Genomic DNA, 19,795 nt, shown 5'->3' on the forward strand with positions numbered 1-19,795 from the left:
TAATGATAGTGGGCTTGATTTAGTCGCTAGGAAACCGGCTGTTCCCAAATACATCCACCCCTCCAGCTGACAGCCTGTGGAATTCTGACTGAATTAACCTGAAAATCACAGTGAAACTCAGTTTGGAGGCAATTAATATCTGTCACCTCAGCCAAAGTGTTCCATTTGATTTTCCAAAACACAAAAACTCACCTTGGTCATGTTACCTGTAGATTTCTAAGCTTCAAACGCCTATTTGTTGTGTTTTTTTCTTTCATAATGGCTATTCTGTACAAACTCTTCTTTGCATTGCATCAGAATACAAAATTTGGGAAGGAAGAAGGCAAAGCCAACTCAGACCCTGAAAACATTTGGGAAATTGCCACACAAGAAACCACAAATCTGCTGAGGCACTCAAAACAATGACAGCAAGCCACAAGTGGAGCAAGCCAACAGCTGTGCCCTGATTGAAAAACAACCTTCCTCTTGTGCCCTGAACTCAATATGCCAGCCTCAAAACCAAAGCTCACATCAGAAAATTCATTACAAACCATGATAAATAAGAAAAAAGAGAAAAAAGCCAAAAAAATGCAAGAATTCATAATGATATTGGGTTTGATTTAGTTGCAAGGAAACCGGCTGTTCCCAGATTCATCCACCACTAAAGCTGACTGCCTGTGGAATTCTGACTGAATTAACCTGACAATCGCAGTGAAACTCAAGAAACTAAATTTCAGCTGAGGCACCCAAAACAAAGACAATAGCCAGAATTGGAGCACACCAACAGCTGTGCCCTGTTTGAAAAAGACCATTCCTCAGGTGCCCTGAACTCCATATTGCAGTCTCAAAACCAAAGCTCACATCAGAAAATTCATTACAAACCATGATAAATTAGGGAAATGTGAAAAAGCCAAAGAAATGCAAGAGTCCTTTGTGATATTTGGCAGGATTTAGACACAAAGAAAGTGGCTGTTTCCAGATTCATCCCCCCCTTCCACAGACTGACTTTGGAATTCTGATTGAATTCACCTCAAAATCGCACTCACACTCATTTGGGAGGGAATTAGAATCTGTCCCCTCAGCAGAAGCGTTCTATGTCATTTTCCAAAACACAGAAACTCATCTTGGTCGTGTTGCCTGTAGATTTCTAATCCTGAAAGGGCAATGCGCTGTGTTTTTTTTTTTTTCTTTCTTTCATAATGGCTACTCTCCAAAATCTTGCTTGTATTGCATCAGAATACAAAATTTGGGAAGGAAGAAGACAAAACCAACTCAGACCCCGAAAACATTTAGGAAATTGCCACACAAGAAACCACAAATCAGCTGAGGCACCCAAAACAATGACAGCAAGCCAGAAGTGGAGCAAGCCAACAGCTGTGCCCTGATTGAAAAAGAACCTTCCTCTTGTGCCCTGAACTCAATATGCCAGCCTCAAAACCAAAGCTCACATCAGAAAATTCATTACAAACCATGATAAATAAGGGAAATGTGAAAAAGCCAAAGAAATGCAAGAGTCCTTTGTGATATTTGGCAGGATTTAGACACAAAGAAACTGGCTGTTTCCAGATTCATCCCCCCCTTCCACAGACTGACTTTGGAATTCTGATTGAATTCACCTCAAGATCGCTCTCACACTCCATTTGGAGGGAATTAGAATCTGTCACCTCAGCAGAAGCGTTCCATGTCATTTTCCAAAACACAGAATCTCATCTTGGTTGTGTTGCCTATGGATTTCTAATCCTGAATGGTCAATTTGCTGTGTTTTTTTTTTCTTTCATAATGGCTACTCTGTCCAAAATCTTGCTTGTATTGCATCAGAATACAAAATTTGGGAAGGAAGAAGACAAAACCAACTCAGACCCCGAAAACATTTAGGAAATTGCCACACAAGAAACCACAAATCAGCTGAGGCACCCAAAACAATGACAGCAAGCCAGAAGTGGAGCAAGCCAACAGCTGTGCCCTGATTGAAAAAGAACCTTCCTCTTGTGCCCTGAACTCAATATGCCAGCCTCAAAACCAAAGCTCACATCAGAAAATTCATTACAAACCATGATAAACAAGGGAAATGTGAAAAAGCCAAAGAAATGCAAGAGTCCTTTGTGATATTTGGCAGGATTTAGACACAAAGAAACTGGCTGTTTCCAGATTCATCCCCCCCTTCCACAGACTGACTTTGGAATTCTGATTGAATTCACCTCAAGATCGCTCTCACACTCCATTTGGAGGGAATTAGAATCTGTCACCTCAGCAGAAGCGTTCCATGTCATTTTCCAAAACACAGAATCTCATCTTGGTTGTGTTGCCTATGGATTTCTAATCATGAATGGTAAATTTCCTGTGTTTTTTTTTTTCTTTCATAATGGCTACTCTGTCCAAAATTTTGCTTGTATTGCATCAGAATACAAAATTTGGGAAGGAAGAAGGCAAAACCAACTCAGACCCAGAAAACATTTAGGAAATTGCCACACAAGAAACCACAAATCAGCTGAGGCACCCAAAACAATGACAGCAAGCCAGAAGTGGAGCAAGCCAACAGCTGTGCCCTGATTGAAAAAGAACCTTCCTCTTGTGCCCTGAACTCAATATGCCAGCCTCAAAACCAAAGCTCACATCAGAAAATTCATTACAAACCATGATAAATAAGAAAAAAGAGAAAAAAGCCAAAGAAATGCAAGAGTCCTTTGTGATATTTGGCAGGATTTAGACACAAAGAAACTGGCTGTTTCCAGATTCATTCCCCCCTTCCACAGACTGACTTTGGAAATCTGATTGAATTCACCTCAAGATCGCTCTCACACTCCATTTGGAGGGAATTAGAATCTGTCACCTCAGCAGAAGCGTTCCATGTCATTTTCCAAAACAAAGAATCTCACCTTGGTTGTGTTGCCTATGGATTTCTAATCCTGAAAGGTCAATTTGCTGTGTTTTTTTTTTTCTTTCATAATGGCTACTCTGTCCAATATCTTGCTTGTATTGCATCAGAATACAAAATTTGGGAAGGAAGAAGACAAAACCAACTCAGACCCCGAAAATATTTAGGAAATTGCCACACAAGAAACCACAAATCAGCTGAGGCACCCAAAACAATGACAGCAAGCCAGAAGTGGAGCAAGCCAACAGCTGTGCCCTGATTGAAAAAGAACCTTCCTCTTGTGCCCTGAACTCAATATGCCAGCCTCAAAACCAAAGCTCACATCAGAAAATTCATTACAAACCATGATAAATAAGGGAAATGTGAAAAAGCCAAAGAAATGCAAGAGTCCTTTGTGATATTTGGCAGGATTTAGACACAAAGAAACTGGCTGTTTCCAGATTCATCCCCCCCTTCCACAGACTGACTTTGGAATTCTGATTGAATTCACCTCAAGATCGCTCTCACACTCCATTTGGAGGGAATTAGAATCTGTCACCTCAGCAGAAGCGTTCCATGTCATTTTCCAAAACACAGAATCTCATCTTGGTTGTGTTGCCTATGAATTTCTAATCCTGAATGGTAAATTTGCTGTGTTTTTTTTTTCTTTCACAATGGCTACTCTGTCCAAAATTTTGCTTGTATTGCATCAGAATACAAAATTTGGGAAGGAAGAAGGCAAAACCAACTCAGACCCAGAAAACATTTAGGAAATTGCCACACAAGAAACCACAAATCAGCTGAGGCACCCAAAACAATGACAGCAAGCCAGAAGTGGAGCAAGCCAACAGCTGTGCCCTGATTGAAAAAGAACCTTCCTCTTGTGCCCTGAACTCAATATGCCAGCCTCAAAACCAAAGCTCACATCAGAAAATTCATTACAAACCATGATAAATAAGAAAAAAGAGAAAAAAGCCAAAGAAATGCAAGAGTCCTTTGTGATATTTGGCAGGATTTAGACACAAAGAAAGTGGCTGTTTCCAGATTCATCCCCCCCTTCCACAGACTGACTTTGGAATTCTGATTGAATTCACCTCAAGATCGCTCTCACACTCCATTTGGAGGGAATTAGAATCTGTCACCTCAGCAGAAGCGTTCCATGTCATTTTCCAAAACACAGAATCTCATCTTGGTTGTGTTGCCTATGGATTTCTAATCCTGAATGGTCAATTTGCTGTGTTTTTTTTTTTTCTTTCATAATGGCTACTCTGTCCAAAATCTTGCTTGTATTGCATCAGAATACAAAATTTGGGAAGGAATAAGACAAACCAACTCAGACCCCGAAAACATTTAGGAAATTGCCACACAAGAAACCACAAATCAGCTGAGGCACCCAAAACAATGACAGCAAGCCAGAAGTGGAGCAAGCCAACAGCTGTGCCCTGATTGAAAAAGAACCTTCCTCTTGTGCCCTGAACTCAATATGCCAGCCTCAAAACCAAAGCTCACATCAGAAAATTCATTACAAACCATGATAAATAAGGGAAATGTGAAAAAGCCAAAGAAATGCAAGAGTCCTTTGTGATATTTGGCAGGATTTAGACACAAAGAAAGCGGCTGTTTCCAGATTCATCCCCCCCTTCCACAGACTGACTTTGGAATTCTGATTGAATTCACCTCAAGATCGCTCTCACACTCCATTTGGAGGGAATTAGAATCTGTCACCTCAGCAGAAGCGTTCCATGTCATTTTCCAAAACACAGAATCTCATCTTGGTTGTGTTGCCTATGGATTTCTAATCATGAATGGTAAATTTGCTGTGTTTTTTTTTTTCTTTCATAATGGCTACTCTGTCCAAAATTTTGCTTGTATTGCATCAGAATACAAAATTTGGGAAGGAAGAAGGCAAAACCAACTCAGACCCCGAAAACATTTAGGAAATTGCCACACAAGAAACCACAAATCAGCTGAGGCACCCAAAACAATGACAGCAAGCCAGAAGTGGAGCAAGCCAACAGCTGTGCCCTGATTGAAAAAGAACCTTCCTCTTGTGCCCTGAACTCAATATGCCAGCCTCAAAACCAAAGCTCACATCAGAAAATTCATTACAAACCATGATAAATAAGAAAAAAGAGAAAAAAGCCAAAGAAATGCAAGAGTCCTTTGTGATATTTGGCAGGATTTAGACACAAAGAAACTGGCTGTTTCCAGATTCATTCCCCCCTTCCACAGACTGACTTTGGAATTCTGATTGAATTCACCTCAAGATCGCTCTCACACTCCATTTGGAGGGAATTAGAATCTGTCACCTCAGCAGAAGCGTTCCATGTCATTTTCCAAAACACAGAATCTCACCTTGGTTGTGTTGCCTATGGATTTCTAATCCTGAAAGGTCAATTTGCTGTGTTTTTTTTTTTCTTTCATAATGGCTACTCTGTCCAATATCTTGCTTGTATTGCATCAGAATACAAAATTTGGGAAGGAAGAAGACAAAACCAACTCAGACCCCGAAAATATTTAGGAAATTGCCACACAAGAAACCACAAATCAGCTGAGGCACCCAAAACAATGACAGCAAGCCAGAATTGGAGCAAGCCAACAGCTGTGCCCTGATTGAAAAAGAACCTTCCTCTTGTGCCCTGAACTCAATATGCCAGACTCAAAACCAAAGCTCACATCAGAAAATTCATTACAAACCATGATAAATAAGGGAAATGTGAAAAAGCCAAAGAAATGCAAGAGTCCTTTGTGATATTTGGCAGGATTTAGACACAAAGAAAGTGGCTGTTTCCAGATTCATCCCCCCCTTCCACAGACTGACTTTGGAATTCTGATTGAATTCACCTCAAGATCGCTCTCACACTCCATTTGGAGGGAATTAGAATCTGTCCCCTCAGCAGAAGCGTTCCATGTCATTTTCCAAAACACAGAATCTCATCTTGGTTGTGTTGCCTATGAATTTCTAATCCTGAATGGTAAATTTGCTGTGTTTTTTTTTTCTTTCACAATGGCTACTCTGTCCAAAATTTTGCTTGTATTGCATCAGAATACAAAATTTGGGAAGGAAGAAGGCAAAACCAACTCAGACCCAGAAAACATTTAGGAAATTGCCACACAAGAAACCACAAATCAGCTGAGGCACCCAAAACAATGACAGCAAGCCAGAAGTGGAGCAAGCCAACAGCTGTGCCCTGATTGAAAAAGAACCTTCCTCTTGTGCCCTGAACTCAATATGCCAGCCTCAAAACCAAAGCTCACATCAGAAAATTCATTACAAACCATGATAAATAAGAAAAAAGAGAAAAAAGCCAAAGAAATGCAAGAGTCCTTTGTGATATTTGGCAGGATTTAGACACAAAGAAAGTGGCTGTTTCCAGATTCATCCCCCCCTTCCACAGACTGACTTTGGAATTCTGATTGAATTCACCTCAAGATCGCTCTCACACTCCATTTGGAGGGAATTGGAATCTGTCACCTCAGCAGAAGCGTTCCATGTCATTTTCCAAAACACAGAATCTCATCTTGGTTGTGTTGCCTATGGATTTCTAATCCTGAATGGTCAATTTGCTGTGTTTTTTTTTTTTCTTTCATAATGGCTACTCTGTCCAAAATCTTGCTTGTATTGCATCAGAATACAAAATTTGGGAAGGAAGAAGACAAAACCAACTCAGACCCCGAAAACATTTAGGAAATTGCCACACAAGAAACCACAAATCAGCTGAGGCACCCAAAACAATGACAGCAAGCCAGAAGTGGAGCAAGCCAACAGCTGTGCCCTGATTGAAAAAGAACCTTCCTCTTGTGCCCTGAACTCAATATGCCAGCCTCAAAACCAAAGCTCACATCAGAAAATTCATTACAAACCATGATAAATAAGGGAAATGTGAAAAAGCCAAAGAAATGCAAGAGTCCTTTGTGATATTTGGCAGGATTTAGACACAAAGAAACTGGCTGTTTCCAGATTCATCCCCCCCTTCCACAGACTGACTTTGGAATTCTGATTGAATTCACCTCAAGATCGCTCTCACACTCCATTTGGAGGGAATTAGAATCTGTCACCTCAGCAGAAGCGTTCCATGTCATTTTCCAAAACACAGAATCTCATCTTGGTTGTGTTGCCTATGGATTTCTAATCCTGAATGGTAAATTTGCTGTGTTTTTTTTTTTTCTTTCATAATGGCTACTCTCCAAAATCTTGCTTGTATTGCATCAGAATACAAAATTTGGGAAGGAAGAAGGCAAAACCAACTCAGACCCCGAAAACATTTAGGAAATTGCCACACAAGAAACCACAAATCAGCTGAGGCACCCAAAACAATGACAGCAAGCCAGAAGTGGAGCAAGCCAACAGCTGTGCCCTGATTGAAAAAGAACCTTCCTCTTGTGCCCTGAACTCAATATGCCAGCCTCAAAACCAAAGCTCACATCAGAAAATTCATTACAAACCATGATAAATAAGAAAAAAGAGAAAAAAGCCAAAAAAATGCAAGAATCCATAATGATAGTGGGCTTGATTTAGTTGCTAGGAAACCGGCTGTTCCCGGATTCATCCACCCCTCCAGCTGACTGCCTGTGGAATTCTGACTGAATTAACCTGAAAATCACTGTGAAACTCAGTTTGGAGGCCATTAATATCTGTCACCTCAGCCAAAGTGTTCCATTTGATTTTCCAAAACACAAAAACTCACCTTGGTCATGTTACCTGTAGATTTCTATGCTTCAAACACCTATTTGTTGTGTTTTTTCTTTCATAATGGCTATTCTGTACAAACTCTTCTTTACATTGCATCAGAATACAAAATTTGGGAAGGAAGAAGGCAAAGCCAACTCAGACCCTGAAAACATTTGGGAAATTGCCACACAAGAAACCACAAATCGGCTGAGGCACTCAAAACAATGACAGCAAGCCAGAAGTGGAGCAAGCCAACAGCTGTGCCCTGATTGAAAAAGAACCATCCTCTTGTGCCCTGAACTCAATATGCCAGCCTCAAAACCAAAGCTCATATCAGAAAATTCATTACAAACCATGATAAATAAGAAAAAAGAGAAAAAAGCCAAAGAAATGCAAGAATCCGTAATGATATTGGGTTTGATTTAGTTGCAAGGAAACCGGCTGTTCCCAGATTCATCCACCACTAAAGCTGACTGCCTGTGGAATTCTGACTGAATTAACCTGACAATTGCAGTGAAACTCAAGATACCAAATTTCAGCTGAGGCACCCAAAACAAAGACAATAGCCAGAATTGGAGCACACCAACAGCTGTGCCCTGTTTGAAAAGGACCATTCCTCTGGTGCCCTGAACTCTATATTGCAGCCTCAAAACCAAAGCTCACATCAGAAAATTCATTACAAACCATGATAAATAAGGGAAATGTGAAAAAGCCAAAGAAATGCTAGAGTCCTTTGTGATATTTGGCTGGATTTAGACACAAAGAAACTGGCTGTTTCCAGATACATCCCCCCCTTCCACAGATTGACTTTGGAATTCTGATTGAATTCACCTCAAAATCGCACTCACACTCATTTGGGAGGGAATTAGAATCTGTCCCCTCAGCAGAAGCGTTCTATGTCATTTTCCAAAACACAGAAACTCATCTTGGTTGTGTTGCCTGTAGATTTCTAATCCTGAAAGGGCAATGCGCTGTGTTTTTTTTTCTTTCTTTCATATTGGCTACTCTCCAAAATCTTGCTTGTATTGCATCAGAATACAAAATTTGGGAAGGAAGAAGGCAAAACCGACTCAGACCCAGAAAGCATTTAGGAAATTGCCACTCAAGAAACCACAAATCGGCTGAGGCACCCAAAACAATGACAGCAAGCCAGAATTGGAGCAAGCCAACAGCTGTGCCCTGATTGAAAAAGAACCTTCCTCTTGTGCCCTGAACTCAATATGCCAGCCTCAAAACCAAAGCTCACATCAGAAAATTCATTACAAACCATGATAAATAAGGGAAATGTGAAAAAGCCAAAGAAATGCAAGAGTCCTTTGTGATATTTGGCAGGATTTAGACACAAAGAAAGTGGCTGTTTCCAGATTCATCCCCCCCTTCCACAGACTGACTTTGGAATTCTGATTGAATTCACCTCAAAATCGCTCTCACACTCCATTTGGAGGGAATTAGAATCTGTCCCCTCAGCAGAAGCGTTCCATGTCATTTTCCAAAACACAGAATCTCATCTTGGTTGTGTTGCCTATGGATTTCTAATCCTGAAAGGGCAATTTGCTGTGTTTTTTTTTTTTTTCTTTCACAATGGCTACTCTGTCCAAAATTTTGCTTGTATTGCATCAGAATACAAAATTTGGGAAGGCAGAAGGCAAAACCAACTCAGACCCCGAAAACATTTAGGAAATTGCCACACAAGAAACCACAAATCAGCTGAGGCACCCAAAACAATGACAGCAAGCCAGAAGTGGAGCAAGCCAACAGCTGTGCCCTGATTGAAAAAGAACCTTCCTCTTGTGCCCTGAACTCAATACGCCAGCCTCAAAACCAAAGCTCACATCAGAAAATTCATTACAAACCATGATAAATAAGAAAAAAGAGAAAAAAGCCAAAGAAATGCAAGAATCCATAATGATATAGGGCTTGATTTAGTCGCTAGGCAACCGGCTGTTCCCGGATTCATCCACCCCTCCAGCTGACTGCCTGTGGAATTCTGACTGAATTAACCTGAAAATCACAGTGAAACTCAGTTTGGAGGCAGTTAATATATGTCACCTCAGCCAAAGTGTTCCATTTTTTTTCCAAAACACAAAAACTCACCTTGGTCATGTTCCCTATAGATTTCTAAGCTTCAAATGCATATTTGTTAGGCTTTTTATTTCATAATGGCTACTCTATACAAACTCTTCTTTGCATTGCATCAGAATACAAAATTTGGGAAGGAAGAAGGCAAAGCCAACTCAGACCCTGAAAACATTTGGGAAATTGCCACACAAGAAACCACAAATCGGCTGAGGCACTCAAAAGAATGACAGCAAGCCAGAAGTGGAGCAAGCCAACAGCTGTGCCCTGATTGAAAAAGAACCATCCTCTTGTGCCCTGAACTCCATATTGCAGCCTCAAAACCAAAGCTCACATCAGAAAATTCATTACAAACCATGATAAATAAGAAAAAAGTGAAAAAGCCAAAGAAATGCAAGAATCCATAATGATATTGGGTTTGATTTAGTTGCAAGGAAACTGGCTGTTCCCAGATTCATCCACCACTAAAGCTGACTGCCTGTGGAATTCTGACTGAATTAACCTGACAATCCCAGTGAAACTCAAGAAACCAAATTTCAGCTGAGGCACCCAAAACAAAGACAATAGCCAGAATTGGAGCAAACCAACAGCTGTGCCCTGTTTGAAAAAGACCATTCCTCCGGTGCCCTGAACTCTATATTGCAGCCTCAAAACCAAAGCTCACATCAGAAAATTCATTACAAACCATGATAAATAAGGGAAATGTGAAAAAGCCAAAGAAATGCAAGAGTCCTTTGTGATATTTGGCTGGATTTAGACACAAAGAAACTGGCTGTTTCCAGATTCATCCCCCCCTTCCACAGACTGACTCTGGAATTCTGATTGAATTCACCTCAAAATCGCACTCACACTCATTTGGGAGGGAATTAGAATCTGTCCCCTCAGCAGAAGCGTTCTATGTCATTTTCCAAAACACAGAAACTCATCTTGGTTGTGTTGCCTGTAGATTTCTAATCCTGAAATGGCAATGCGCTGTGTTTTTTTTTTTTTTCTTTCATAATGGCTACTCTCCAAAACATGCTTGTATTGCATCAGAATACAAAATTTGGGAATAGGAAGGCAAAACCGACTCAGACCCAGAAAACATTTAGGAAATTGGCACTCAAGAAACCACAAATCGGCTGAGGCACCCAAAACAATGATAGCAAGCCAGAAGTGGAGCAAGCCAACAGCTGTGCCCTGGTTGAAAAAGAACCTTCCTCTTGTGCCCTGAACTCAATATGCCAGCCTCAAAACCAAAGCTCACATCAGAAAATTCATTACAAACCATGATAAATAAGAAAAATGAGAAAAAAGCCAAAAAAATGCAAGAATCCATGATGATATTGGACTTGATTTAGTCTCAAGAAAACCGAATGTTCCCGGATTCATCCACACCTCCAGCTGATGCCTGTGGAATTCTGTCTGAATTAACCTGAAAATCATAGTGAAACTCATTTTGGAGGCAATTAATATCTGTCACCTCAGCCAAAGTGTTCCATTTGATTTTCCAAAACACAAAAGCTCACCTTGGTCGTGTTACCTGTAGATTTATATTCTTCAAATGCCCATTTGTAATGTTTTTTATTTCATAATGGCTACTCTGTCCAAACTCTTGTTTGTGTTGCGTCAGAATACAGAATTTGGGAATGAAGAAGGCAAAGCCAACTCAGACCCAGAAAACATTTAGGAAATTGCCACACAAGAAACCACAAATCGGCTGAGGCACCCAAAACAATGACAGCAAGCCAGAATTGAAGCAGGCCAACAGCTATGCCCTGTTTGAAAAAGACCATTCCTCCTGTGCACTGAACTCTATATTGCAGCCTCAAAACCAAAGCTCACATCAGAAAATTCATTACAAACCATGATAAAAAGAAAAAAGAGAAAGAAGCCAAAGAAATGCAAGAGTCCTTTGTGATATTGGGCTTGATTTAGTTGCAAGGAAACCAGCTGTTCCCGGATTCATCCACCCCTCCTAGCTGACTGGCTGTGGAATTCTGATTGAATTCACCTGAAAATCGCACTCACTCTCGATTTGGAGGAAATTAATATCTGCCCCTCAGTGGAAGGGTTCTATGTCATTTTCCAAAACCCAAAAACTCATCTTGGTCATGTTGCCTATGATTTCTAATCATGAAAACCCAATATGTTCTGTTTTTCAATTTCCTGATGGATCCTCGTTCTAAACCCTTGTTTGTATTGCATCAGAATACACAATTTGAAAAGGAAAAAGGCAAAACCAACTCAGACCAACAAAGCATTTAGGAAAAAGTCGCTCAAAATGAAAAATTGCCTGAGGCACCCAAAGCAATTACAGAAAGCCAGAATTGGAGAGAAACAACAGCTGTGCCCTAATTGAAAAAGACCATTCCTCTGGTTCCCTGAACTCCTTAAGCCAGCCTCAAAACCACAACCCACATCAGAAAATTTATTACAAACCATGATAAATAAGAAAATGTGAAAAATGCAAAAAAGAAAAAGAAATGCAAGAGTCCTTCGTGATATGGCGCTTGTTTTAGTACAAGGAAACCAGCTGTTTCCGGATTCATCCACCCCTCCCAGCTGACTGACTGTGGAATTCTGATTGTATTCACCTGAAAAGAGAGAACATTTATAAGTATATTGGGACTGTGGAACCTGTCATTTACCAATCACATGTTAGACTGAATCATAGACCAAATATAGGGAAGAAATCCTATGCATGTAAACCTTGTGGGAATTCATTCAGTATTAAATACCCTCCATCACAGCACTCATATTGTGGAAAACCCTCATGTGTGTAATGATTGTGTGGAAACCACTCACCAGAAGTCAGATCTCATTAGACATCAGAGAATTCACACAGGGTTGAAATCTTACAAATCTAATGACTGTGGGAAGTTCTTTGGCCAGAAGAAACACCTCATAAATCATCAGAGAATTCACACAGGTGAGAAACCTTTTGAATGTAATGACTGTGGAAAATCCTTTGGCCAGAAGGCAAACCTCATAAATCATCAGAGAATTCACACAGGTGAGAAACCTTATGAATGCAATTACTATGGAAAATCCTTTGGCCAGAAGGCAAACCTCATAAATCATCAGAGAATTCACAGAGGGGAGAAACCTTATGAATGCAATCATTGTGGAAAAGCCTTTGCTGAGAAATCAAAGCTCACAAAGCATCAGACAATTTGTACTGGGGGAAACCTTATGATTGCAATGACTGTGGAAAAACCTTTGCTGAGAAGTCAAACCTCAGAAAGTATCAGAGCCTTCACACCATGGAGAAAGCTTATAAATGAAATGACTGTGGAAAAGCCTTTGGTCCCATCCTTGCATACCAAGGATAAATCCCACTTGGTCTGGGTGGATGATCTTTCTGATGCATTGTTGGATTCAATTGGCCAGAATTCTGTTGCAGATCTTTGCATGTATGTTCATCAGGGAAATTGGTCTATAATTACTTTCTTTGTTGCACTTTTTTCAAGTTTAGGAATGAAGGTGATGTTGGCTTCATAGAAAGAATTTGGGAGAATCGCCTCTCTCTCAATTGTTTTGAATAACTTGAGAAGAATTGCAGTTAGTGCTTTAAATGTCTGTTAGAATTCAGCAGTGAAGCCTTCCAGTTTTGGGGTTTTCTTGGTAGTGATGGTCTTTATTACTGGTATCATTTCCATCTGGTTATGTGTGTGTTTAGGTTTTCTATATCTTTGTTGCTCAATTTAGGTAGGTTTTATGGATGGAAGGATGGTGGAAAGCCTCTTTGCTGTACTTCATAACTCATAAGATATCAGAGTATCCACACAGGGAATTTTCTACTTGACCTTTTTGTGCAAGTTATATCTCATGAAATATTAGAGAATTCACCAAGGGGAGAAATGCATGAATATAATACATGTGAATAGCCTTTGTGGTGCAAATCAGACCTCATCAAACATAAAAGAATTCTCATGGGGAGCAATTTTATGAATGTAATGACTCAGAGCCTTTTACCATAATTCAGCCCTCATTGTACATCATCAAATTCATATAGGGAAAAACTCCTTTGAAAGTAAAATCCCTTTAATTAGAAGCCATACCTCATAAGACAACAGGGAATTCACGTGGGAGAGAAACCTTATGGGTGTAATGAGTGTTGGAAAGCTCTGCCCAAATCTCTCCTTATATCAGAATACACAACATATATATCTAATGAATGAAATAAATGTGAGAAAGTCATTTCACATAGGTAATGCCTCATAATCCATCATGGAATTTGAACAAGGGAGAGACCTTAACAATATAATGAATGTGGAAGAGCTTTTCTCCAAAATTCATGTAAGTATTGTGACAAAACCTTTTGCTGGAAATCACATCCTATCCAACAGAGACTCATGTAAAGGAGAAAGCTTATAAATATTATTAGAGTCAGAAGTCAATGGTACATCAGAGAATTGACACAGGTGGTTTCTTAGGCGTATACTGATTGTGCAAAAACATTTTCTTTATTTCAGGCTTGTATAGACACAGAATTCACAAAAGGTGATAGTCTTTGCATGCTGTAAATACAATAAAACCTTTAGCCAGAAATTAGACATCAACAGACTTCAGAGAATTCATAAGGAACAAAAGTCTATGCAATGAATTTGGAAAATGTATTTCTGTTATAAATCAGTCTTCAATTCCCATGAATAGACTCACAAATGAGAAAACATGCATGCATAGAAAAGTTTTGTACCATAAATTATCTCTAGATGGTAAACTAATATATCACACAAAAGAAAAATCATGAGTGTAATGGAATTGGGAAACCCTTTGCTATAAGGCAGATTTCCAGAAAGCTTAGCAAGATTACAGAAAAGTCTCTGAAAATGTAACATGTCTGAAAGATTTGTTGGCATCACAAACTGGAGGATAGCTCAAGTGCATGTGTTTTTGTGCCTGGCATCCAAATTGATATCTCTTTTTCTTTGATGAATTCCTTGTTTATTTATTTAGCAGATTTAGAGACAAAGGATTCCTGTCCATTGATTTACTACTATATGCCCACAATTGCCATGGTAAAGTATATGGCAAAAACTGAGTGCTGGGGGCTGTGAATCTGATTCATCACTGATAACATTGAAGACATTGGTTCCTGGTTCTTATGCTGCTATGCATGGAAATGTTTCTCTAATTTCATTTTCAAATAGTTCATTGTTAATATAAAGAAATGCTTCTAATTTTTAAAATTTCATTGAAATAATTTGTGATTAATGTGTCCTAGTCATGCATTATTACAGGGTGTAGTGCAATATTTGCACACATTTATGCAGTAAAAAGTGATCAAGCTAAGCAACTACAGTTTTATTAAGTTTTTAAAGAGTTATTTATTTGAAAGACAGAGTTACAGAGAGAAGTAGCAGCAGAGAGAGAGAGAGGTCTTCCTCTGCCGGTTCACTCCCCAGATGGCCACAATGGCCGGAGCTCTGCCAATCTGATTCCAGGAACCAGGAGCTTCTTCCAGATCTCCCACTTGGGTGCAGGGACCCAAGGACTTGGGCCATCTTCTACTGCTTTCCCAGGCCATAGCAGAGAGTTGGATCAGAAGAGGAGCAGCCAGGACTAGAACTGGTACCCACAGGGGATGCTGGTGCTTCAGGCCAGGGTGTTAGCCCACTGTGCCACAATGCTGGCCCCCAAGCAACTACAGTTTCTAATTCTTCTCCATGATTTGAGACTACCAGCTCCTCTCCTTCAGTTCTTTACACAGAACCTAATATGGTTGAATGTAGTCATCTCATTATATTATGGAACACCAGAAGTTCTTTCTGCCTCTTTGATTTTTGATACCTATTATCCAATCCCCCTCTATCCCTAGCTGCTTCCCTTCTCAGCCTCTAGTAATCACAGTTCTGTGTTCAGATCCATTATTTTCTTTCACTTCCACATGCGACAAGGACCAGGTGACATTTGTGTTCCTGCTTCTGGCTTATTTCAATTAATTTAATAATATTTTGTTCTTTTTTTGTATCTAAAAGAGGTTGCCCTGTCCATTGTTTTTCATTGATGGACAGCTAGATTGGTTTCACATCCTGGCTGCAGTGAACTGTGTTATAGTGGCTGTGTTATGGGAAAATTGCTGTATCTTTGATATGCTCTCCTCCTTTCCTTCTAATAAAATTTCCTTATTCTATATAGCCAAGAGCAAGATAACTCTCACATGGTAGGTCAATTTTTATCTTAGTTTAATTTTTGTTATTTATTTGAAAGAGTTACAATAGAGGTAGAGACACAGAGAGGTCCTCCATTAGCTGGTTCACTCTACAGATGACTACAAAGGCCAGAGTTATGCCATTCTGAAACCTGGAGACAGGAGCTTCCTCTGGGTCTCCCTCATGGGTGCATGGGCCCAAGGACTTGGGCCATCTTCTACTGCTATCCCAGGAGATAGCAGAGAGCTGTATTGGAAGAAGAGCAGCTGGAACTAGAACTGGCACCCAAATGGGATGCTGGCCCTTCAGGCCAGGGCTTTAACTCACTGCACAACAGCGCCAGCCCCAATTTTTATTCTTTTTAAGGAATGACCATACTGTTCTGCATAACATCTGTACTAACTTGTGTTTTCACCTACCATATATGGTGGTTTTCTTTTCCCATGTGCTCTCTAGCATTTGTTATTTTTTATCAGTTTGGCATAAAAATGATATAGTATTGTTCATGTTTTTGTGTATTTTGAAATCAGTTAATTTGTTTATTAAATCTTTATTATTTGAAAGGTGGATTTAGAGAGAGAGGGAAAGACATAGATAGCTTTCATCTGCTGGCTCACACCCCAGAGAGTTTCAACAGTTGAGCCTGGGGCATGCTGGAGTCAGGAGCTTCATCCAAGTCTCCCACATGAGTGGCAAGGACCTGAGTCCTTCGTCCATCTTCTGCTGGTTTCCCAGGTGTTTAGCAGTGAGCTAAATTGGAAGTGGAGATTCCTAAACTCAAAGTGGAACTCAGATGTTATGCTGGCCTCACAGATTGCAGCTTTCCCCACTTGGCCACAATGCCAGCCCCTCTATCAATTTAATTCCTCAAAAATAGCTCAGTAATGTTGGCATCTATCTCATTTTGTTTTTTCTCTGTTATTATTCAACTTATTGATGTCTTATTTTTGTTCACATTATTCCTCTCAATTGCTCTACCTGAGGTGAGTAGGGCTGCTGTGTTGCTTAAATGAAGTGTATGCTTTAGATTACTCATTTAATGAGTGCATGTCATTCACATAGCACTTCACTGAAGTTCTACTATGTCCCAAATCCTCTTCTAGGCACAGAATTTAGACCACTTTTCTCTTAGGCCCAGATCTTGCCTTTAACATACTACTTGGAATTTAGTAGCTCATGAAATCTGCAGACTGCATAAATGAATGAATATTTTGAGGGCTGTGCTTTTGTGGAGGAACTTCATAGGAGACCGAAGGAATAAAATAAATCAAAAGTATCCACAGTATATAGAATGTATACTATTTTACAAGTCACAGAGAAGAAGAAGAAGAAGAAGGAAAGTAGTAAGACTAGAAAGTTTGTGGCAAGACTAACAGGCGCTGGTCAAGAACTTAATAAGCACATTAGGAAAGCAGTAAGGTTTCTTTTTTTTTTTTTTTTGAGGAAAAGTTTTTATTTCTAGTGATGAAATTGGCTACAGAACATTATGAAAGTTTAAAAATACAAAGAGAAATTGTCTATAATTAATAGATTCAAAATTTGACAATCAGTGAATATCATTATTAGTCATTACCAACAACAGTTATTGATTTGAAAGGCAGAGTGACAGGAAGAGGGAACCACTGCTTCACTCCCCAGACACTTGCAATAGCCAAAGCTTGACCAAGCCAAAACCAGGAACTGGGAATTCATTCTGATGTCCCATTTGGGTGCAGGGACCCAAGCACTTCTGCCATCCTCCGTCTCCTCCCAGGGTGCACACTAGCAGAAACTTGCCTCAAAGCAGAGAAGCTACCACTCAAGCCAGGCATTTGTATATGGGATGTGGGTGTGTGGTGGTGATAGCAAGCCCTCATGGATAAAAAAAAAAAAAAAAAAAAAAAAAAAAAAAAAAAAAAAAAAAACAAACAAAGTTATTTCTATGCCAAGGAAATTACTCTGTAGTCTTTCTCTTATAAACTACGTATTGCTGAACCTAGATAATTTTTCCTTTATTTAACAATGACATGAAAATGTCAGTTGAGTTGGCTTTCCTGAAGACCTTGTTTCTTGAATATTAGTGGCTAGCTGAGATAAATTCTTTTCATCTCTTTCTCGCTTCGGCAGCACATGTGCTCGCTTTGGCAGCACATATACTAAAATTGGAATGATACAGAGAAGATTAGCATGCCCCTGCGCAGTAAGGTTTCTTTACCTCCCTGTAGGCTCTGCTCTCCAGAGGTGAACAGGGTCCTCTAAACCCACTTGCTGCACACACAAACACCTGAGTGTTGTATTCTCCCACAGGTGTTGGAGACTGATATGGTGTTCTGATTTATATTTACATAATGGCTAGTGACATCGGGCATATTCACATGTTTTGACCATGTACATTTCTTCTGAGAAATGTCTATTCAGATCCTTGCCTGTTTCTTCACTGTATTTTTTGGAGTTTTTCCAATTCATGTAAATGTTCTGGAAATCTGTAAACATTCAGAGTTTTAATTTTTCCTGCCATCTGTTCATTGTATCTACACTCTGATGTTTACTTTGTTGTGAAGAAGTATCTTAGTTGGATATACTCAAATGTCTCTGTTTTTATTTTTGTGACTATTGCTATTGGAATCTTACCCAAAAGCTATTGTGTGTTGACAATATTTAGAGTTTCCCTATGTGTACTTGGGTTTGGGTCTTATGATTACATTTTAATTCACTGTGAGTTCACTTTCACATAGTGTAAGAGATGTTGGAGTCTCTTTTCAGGCTTCTACATATGGATAATCAAGTTCCTCTGCACCACTTGTGAAAGAGATTCTTCTTTCTCCAGTTCATTTTAGTTCCTTTGTTAAATATGAGTTGCTGGTAGAAATTTGGGTTTATTTCTATGCTACCAAGTCTTTTCCATTGAACTATGTGTCTGTTATTATATCAGTGCTAACACTTCTTCTTTTTTTTTTGCAGTATATTTATTTGAAAGGCAGAGTTACAGAGAGGTAGAGGCAGAGAGAGAGAGAGGTCTTCCATCCACTGGTTTACTCCCCAAATGGTCACAATGGCCGGAGCTCTGTTGATCTGAATCCAAGTGTCAGGAGCTTCTTCCAGGTCTCTATGCAGGTGCAGGGGCCCAAAGACTTTGGCCATTTTCTACTTTTTTCTCAGGCTATACCAGAGAGGGGTATAAGAAGTGGAGCAGCTGGGAAACATACTGGCACCCATATGAGATGCCGGCACTGCAGACGGTGACTTTACCTGCTATGTCATAGTGCTGACCCCTGTAATATGTCTTAAAATATGGTGTGATGTCTCCAGCTTTTTTTTGCTTTATAATATTACTTTAGATGTTAAGCATCTCTCATGTTTCTATGTGAATTTTAGCATCATTTTTTCTAGCTCTGAGAACATCGTTGGTATGTTGATTGGGATTACATTGAATTTGCAAATTGCTTTTGGTAGTATGGATATTTTGGTATTATTCTTCCCATTCACAAACATAAGTTTTCTGTGAGACTGTCAAAAAGCCTTGACAAAAATTGGACTTTATTACACAAAAATTCATCACTTTTTGGGATCATTTAAATCCATAATTTTGCACTAATATTTGATAAATAATTAAAGACTTTGAGCATTTTAGTAGGAGAAATTAAAATATTTATCAATTTATTCAAATATTGTTTAGATGTGATATTCAAATATTGTTTAGAGCCATTGTCTATATTCCCTCTAAATTACGATCTTTTTGCTTTTTGCCTGTTAAACTTGTCCCTTGATTCAAGAACCCTTTTTAATGTAATGTAAACTGAAAATGTCATTTCATAAGCTAAAAAAAATGACAAAGAAGGAAAAAGAAGGGAGGGAGGTTGAGTATATAATTATGTTCTCCGAATTTTTTCTATAAAACATATTGAATCATTTAAAAGCTAATTAAAATTAAACTCAAAATTGGACCATTATGACCAATACTTAAAACAAGTGATTAAAAACTGTAGATGTCTTCAATTTTGATTATCATTCTTCTTTAGAATATCTGAAAGAAATCCGGCTTCTCACTTTAAAATATACCAGTGTGTTAGAATTCAGTATTAAATGACTTTGTTTAAA

General features: G+C 39.3%; 1 pseudogene; it reads left to right on the top strand.

The window, feature by feature from the left end:
- The first annotated feature begins 17,829 nt into the window (after nucleotides 1-17,829).
- LOC138848024 (U6 spliceosomal RNA) lies at nucleotides 17,830-17,897 on the top strand (annotated as a pseudogene).
- The last annotated feature ends 1,898 nt before the right edge of the window (nucleotides 17,898-19,795 follow it).

The sequence above is a fragment of the Oryctolagus cuniculus genome, unplaced genomic scaffold (genome assembly GCF_964237555.1).
Source record: "Oryctolagus cuniculus unplaced genomic scaffold, mOryCun1.1 SCAFFOLD_56, whole genome shotgun sequence".
NCBI classification, from domain to species: Eukaryota; Metazoa; Chordata; class Mammalia; order Lagomorpha; family Leporidae; genus Oryctolagus; species Oryctolagus cuniculus.